This window comes from Camellia sinensis, chromosome 11, assembly GCF_055761805.1.
Source record: "Camellia sinensis isolate YWXY chromosome 11, ASM5576180v1, whole genome shotgun sequence".
Lineage (NCBI taxonomy): Eukaryota > Viridiplantae > Streptophyta > Magnoliopsida > Ericales > Theaceae > Camellia > Camellia sinensis.
In genome coordinates this window covers 35313526-35319525 of record NC_138971.1, presented here as the reverse complement: position 1 = coordinate 35319525, position 6000 = coordinate 35313526, and the positions used below count along the sequence as shown (strand labels likewise).

The 6000-nt window shown below is 39.5% G+C and overlaps 1 long non-coding RNA gene across 1 annotated transcript in view; it reads left to right on the top strand.

Annotated features, from left to right (window-relative positions):
• Positions 1 to 227: 227 nt before the first annotated feature.
• The window catches only part of LOC145801906 (uncharacterized), a 39591-nt gene continuing 33818 nt past the window's right edge, over positions 228 to 6000 (top strand). The window contains exons 1-2 of the long non-coding RNA XR_014343734.1: positions 228 to 397; positions 776 to 838. This is a non-coding gene — a long non-coding RNA (uncharacterized LOC145801906). The remainder of the gene's footprint in view (positions 398 to 775; positions 839 to 6000) is intronic.

Genomic DNA, 6000 nt, shown 5'->3' with positions numbered 1-6000 from the left:
TCTAAAACAAATATAAATATCTATAATTATCCCGTGCATAGCACGGGTGATAGCCTACTATATTACTAAACTAATTGGTATAGGTAATAGCGTTTTACTTTCAATCTCACATTTCTCCTTAAAAATTTAACGGTGGTATTAGGACTCTACCCATTACACCAAAGGTTGGCTCTCTCTCTCTCTCTCTCTCTCTCTCTCTCTCTTCGCCTCTCCCTGTTTCTTCTCTCCCATGGTTTCTTCTTACTATTTGAATTCGTTTCGTCTTCGTTTCATTATTTGCTAGGGTTTGGAATGATGCATTCATGTGCCCTTCGCGATTTCTGTTCTTCGCAATTTCTTCTTATGATCGATGCATTCAATTTCATTTGGAATTCTGTTCTGCGCAGTTTCCTCAATGGTACTCGATATGTTCTTCTTGGTTTCATTTCATTTAGTTACAATTTTCAGTAGAGAATGGCTTTGTTCGCACTTTCTTCTTCCCCTGGATCATTTCAATTGAAGCCATATTTATATGCATTTTAACTTGTTGAGATTATATTTCAATTCTTGATAAAAAAAATTTCTATTGTGAATTCTGAGCAGCAATACCTTTTTAAGCATATGCATAAATTGTTGAATATATAGGTCAATGGTTATATATTCATAATATTTGCTTTATGTTAGTGGATGTTGTCAATGTGCTTTCCCCTAATTTATCTACTGCAGTTTTTTGATAAATGGGTCAGGAGATTGCTCTTCTCATCACCTGTGTTTTGTTTTATTATGTTTTGTTCAGGAGATTGCTCTTCTTAGTCAGTTTGAGCATGAGAACATAGTTCAATATTATGGCACAGATAAGGTACTCTTACTTTCCATGTTGTCTTGTGGTTGATGCTCTCTCAGTTTTTTCTATCTATGTCTATGGGTTTGAGGGTTGTGGAGTGTTCGGAATAGTTGAAGTGAAACATAATAGAATTTATTATGACATTATTTAAACACCTAGTACAAATATGAAAAGATTTGTTTTTATGTTTCTTGTCTTTCATTTATCATGGAATCTATATGAAAAGATCCTGCATCGAAAGAAAAAATTGATAGGTGAGCTTAATGAAAGGTTTTTAGAGTATCTGAACTTACACTCATGCTCATGCATCTATAATTGTAGAAATGTAGTTCAAATCGAAGCCATTGTGCATACTCTGTTATGAATGTTAGCTATTTATTTTATAATGATTACATTTTGTATTTTCTTTCTTTACATCTATATGAAATTTGCAGTTTAATATCTTGAATTAAGATTGATTAGGTTTTGTTATTTACTATTTGCTACTAAGAGCATCTCCAATCATTAACCTCTTTTTGATAGTACTCAACCATCTTCAATCCTTTCATCAAATGTTCATCAAATTGTTTTTTTTTTTTTTTTTTTTTTTTTGGGATTTTGTTTATTTCCTAGCTAAGGCTTTTTGCGTGGATTTTATTTTTATTTTTATTTGTGTGTGTATCTCTCACAACAGTCAAATTGTTGATTCTACTTTTTGTCTTTGTAATGACAGGAGGTTTTTGCACGCAAGATGTTTGTGTAAAGGTCTGGACAGTTTTTTTGTGCAAATACTTGGAAAAACTCTAAGTTCATTCTATTAAAATTTTATGATATATAATACTAGCTATTACTGTCTATGATAGAGGTTTTTAGAGCTCTAAAATTATATGATAAAAAAATTTACATGACTCGCGAGATTTTTAATAACATGTAAACAAATGTTATCATACCCAACAAATTCACTAACTTTCTGCTCACCTCTCATGAAAACAAATTTATACCAAAAACTCCAACCTTACAATACATCTAAATTCATATAACTCATCTAGGGTAGGGAGAGGGGGAGATAGAGAGAAGAGAGCAAGAGTTAGAGAGGTGACAAAGGGGGAGAGAGAGAGCCTGAGAGACCAGTGAGAAAGTCAGAGAGGAGTGAGAAAGAAAAGAGATTGTATGAGAGAGGGAGGGTGCAATGGAGAGAAGAATGAGAAGGTTCAGTGACCAAGTGAGGTGGAGACTTTCATTTGAATCAGTGAGAGTGAGGCATCTATTATTTATTTTTTTTATAACAATCAGTGACTGTTAGAAGTACGTTGATACTAATTTAGCTTGAAGCTTAGGAAGACAAAATTCCATATATAGAGAGAGATGTGTGTATGTATATTTATTTATGGTTTCAATTCAATTTTTACACTAGCTGTTGAGGTGCCCGAACGTCCCGGGCTCCGCGTGCGAAATGGCACGAAATCCGGTTTCGTTCATTAGCTACTACAGTTCGGACTCAAATGTCACGGTTCTGAATCTAATCTCACAAAGTGCAATGCAAGATCGATAAATCACCAAAGAGTCCAAATCTGGCAAATCGTTTTGGAAACCTGATTTTTATAAAGAAGTGCCAAACATGGACTGCTTTGCCAGATACAGTGTCGCCACCTAAATGTTTTATTTTTGGAAAATTTAGGAAATCCTGACTCGTGCCTAAGGCCACGTGTCTGTCATCACCAAAGTTGCCTTGGCTCGGGAACTTGGGTACGAGAGGGAAAGGTCATGCAATGAGCACCCCCGCTCGCCCGATCTAAAGTTTGGCCTTTAGTAACATGATATCTTATTTTTGAAAACACATGTGTTCTTATTCCGGTTATTAGCTAGAATTACTATGTGATGCGCACAACACACAAGTATAGACTAGATCGCCTAAGTTGGAACAAAACATCTCATGTTTGTTTGTTTGAAAATGGGTTTGAAGATGCTACTCGCAAGTAGGCTAAGACGTGGATTTGCCACCCTCAAGTGGGATTAAGAAAACATGATTTTGCCACTCTCAAGTGGGCTTAAAACTCGCATTTCGATGAATTGTTCCAATTCAAGTAATCCAACCTTCACTCACAGGCATTCAGGCAGCTATATCATTTAAGCAGTTAGCCTCATGGCAAGCATGCTATCATGGTAACACTAACACGCGTGCAAGATGCTAAAGCGTAAACATTCACAGTGTACTCCGAGCCAAAACAAAAGCTAGTTAGTAATCAAATGCATGATCCTAGCTATGTTAAGATGGCTAATGCAACACATGCAAAATGCAACTAGAAATAGGCTTGGCTATTCTAAGATGTCATGTGAGATGCAACTTGATAACATGCTGTTGAACACGTATTCAAGTAAATGTATTGAAATATAATGCGGTTTATATGATGCGCCGAGCCTGATGCATGCAAGACGAATGAATGCAAATATGCGAAGCATAAGTATGCTAATTGAAATATGTCCTAAAACTAACCATCGTAAGTGGTTAAGTAAAAAGGAGAAAGACGTGGGGTTGGAAGACATTCACACACGCACGCACACTTATTACAACAATTCACCCTCTCGACGGAGGGACCGAATAAATTAGCCAACTAGCTACGCTAATTAAACTAATTATTACACAACCAAATTGAATAATAAGCAATCTACTTACTAATTATTACATTACTTAACTAATTAACAAATTAATTAACTACAAATTCAATTCTAACTAGCAAGTAAAACTCTAAACTATACTGCCACAGCAAGTTGAAGAAGTTTGAACATGCATGCCTCGGTTCCCGTCCCGAAAAGCTCTTCAAATGCTCTTTAGAGGCTCTGTCTACAGGGTGTTGTAGACACCCCATTTTTGACCGACCTTAAGACTCAGACGTCACCGATTGAGCGCTTGGTGATGTTGCATAATGTGCTTGTTCAGAAGCTTCAGAGTTGCGGCCGTGAGCCCTGCCTCTGGATTTCCGAACCCTCTTCTGTGCCTTGTCTCGGTTTGCGAACCAGACTCGGTTTTCTCTGTTTCTTTTCCTGAGGGAAGGGAGACGTCCCGTAGACCATCTCTCAATGTCCGTAGGCTACATTTGGTGGCCGTAGGCCATTTTGCCCATTTCGGAGTCCGGTTCCCGGTTTTCGGAGCCGTCAGGCCGTGTGCCTCGGTTCGGGACCGCTTAACCATCTCCTATTGCTCTGATTTTTGGCATACATCTTATTTCATCCATTTTGAGGGACACTGGGGGCTGAGAAACCCACTTCGAGGTCGAATACCATTTTCGGTGCTTAACGACCCATTTCCGGGACCCCGAACTGCGTGTTTTGGCTCCGGAACATTCGTTTTGCAACGGTTTTCGATCATTTTTGGCAGGTACCTCTGTTTTATCACAGGGAAGATCACTGAAGGGTGGGATGCCAGCAATTGTTGCAGCAACCAGTTATCTCTCCTCCGGAGCCTCCCAGCGCCCGTTTTTCGCACTTCCGGGCTAATGTTGAATACCTTAGAGCTAGTGTTGCCAACTTTCAACCACATATCTGTGATCTACACATCTGGGAGGCCACTAAAAGTTGGTGGCCGGCCATTAAGGTCACCTGACCCTTTTGACCCCTTTCTTCCGGGCTATTGTTGAACCCCTTGGACCTTTTTTCTCGAACTTTGAACCACATATCTGTGATGTACACACCTGAGAGGCCCCTAAAAGTTCATGGCCAGCCAGTAAGTCAACTTGACCCTTTTGACCCCCTCTTTCGGAGCCATTGTTGAACCCCTTGGGCCCACTTTCTTGGAATTTCAATTACATGGTTGTGTTGTACACACATAGGGCTACCTCCCCAATATCTGGCCGGCCAGAAAAGCTCCTTGACGCTTTTGACCCCTAGCCGGCCGGCTAGGGGGTGTGGCCGGCCGGCCACCTCCAGCAAAAGTATGAGGCCGGCCGTATTCTCCTCACTGTACCATTTCCAGCTGTTGGGCAATATCCCCCAGATATTTTCTGTATCCAGGGGATATTTTGTGGGAGAGTTTTCCTCTCCATTTCATCCCCCTTTTACACCCCTTTCTTGACCTTATAACCAGCTGAGGGTCTTCTTCTTGAGGGTGAGAAAAATTCCTCTCCAAGCACAAACCCTAAACTCCATTGTCATCCTTCTCAATTCTCCAAAAAACCCTAACTTCTTAACCTTCATTCCTTCTACACCACCAAGCTCTACCACCACCATCTCATTTCCAGCAGCAAGGGAGGATTCTTGGAGGCTAAAGAAGCTGCAAATCAACCCAAGAAGCAACAAAAGCTTGGATCTTCAAGGGTAAGTTACACTTTGATCCTTTTGACCCTTTTCCTTGATCTATTTCTAAGCCTCATTTCTTTTTGGTTTCAAGCTTCGGCCCTAACTGAAAAGGGCCATATTTTGAGCTCATCTTCACTTCTCATTAAGGGCTCAACCCTGTTTGAGCCCTCCATAATACACTTGCTTCATTGATCATCTTGTATGTCATAGTTTTGCATGCAATTTTTGACCCATGAGAAATTTATTTTCGAGCATGTTGTAAACTGATATGAGGCATATTTTCAGCCCCTCTTCAACATTGGAGAAGGGCTAAACATTGTTTGGTGTCTCTATGTGTCACTTGTAGTTATATCCCTTATTTGGCCCCATTTTTGCATAAATTAGTAGCCCTCTTTGCTTCTGTTTTTGGACCTTGGTCCGAACTGAAAGTGGCCTTGTTTCGGCCTATACTTCATGTTTCATTCACACTTTTTTTCTGTTTGGTGATTATTTTGTATACTTCATGTTTTAGCACCTTTTGAGCCTCATTTTGCATCATATTTTTAGAATGTTTGTATACTGATTTTGAGGCTTCCATATACTGTAAATGTTCATATTTTTGGTCCATCTTCAGTGTTGTAGAAAGAAATTTTTCAGTTTGGCTTTTGCTTATACCACTTGCTTCATTACCCCTCTTTTGGCCCCTATTCTTGCATGCTATTTCTCCCCTACCTATGCTTGCTGTTTGGCCATGTTTATAACTGTAAAAGTGCATCTTTTGGGACTGTCTAGCTTCTGTATTTGCATTGCATATCCATATTGTGCATGTTTGGCATAGCTATAGGTCATTTCGGGTGCCTAATGTTGCATTTCGGGACATTTCCTTGCATTTCATGTCATTTCGCCTCATTTCGGGACTGTTTTCC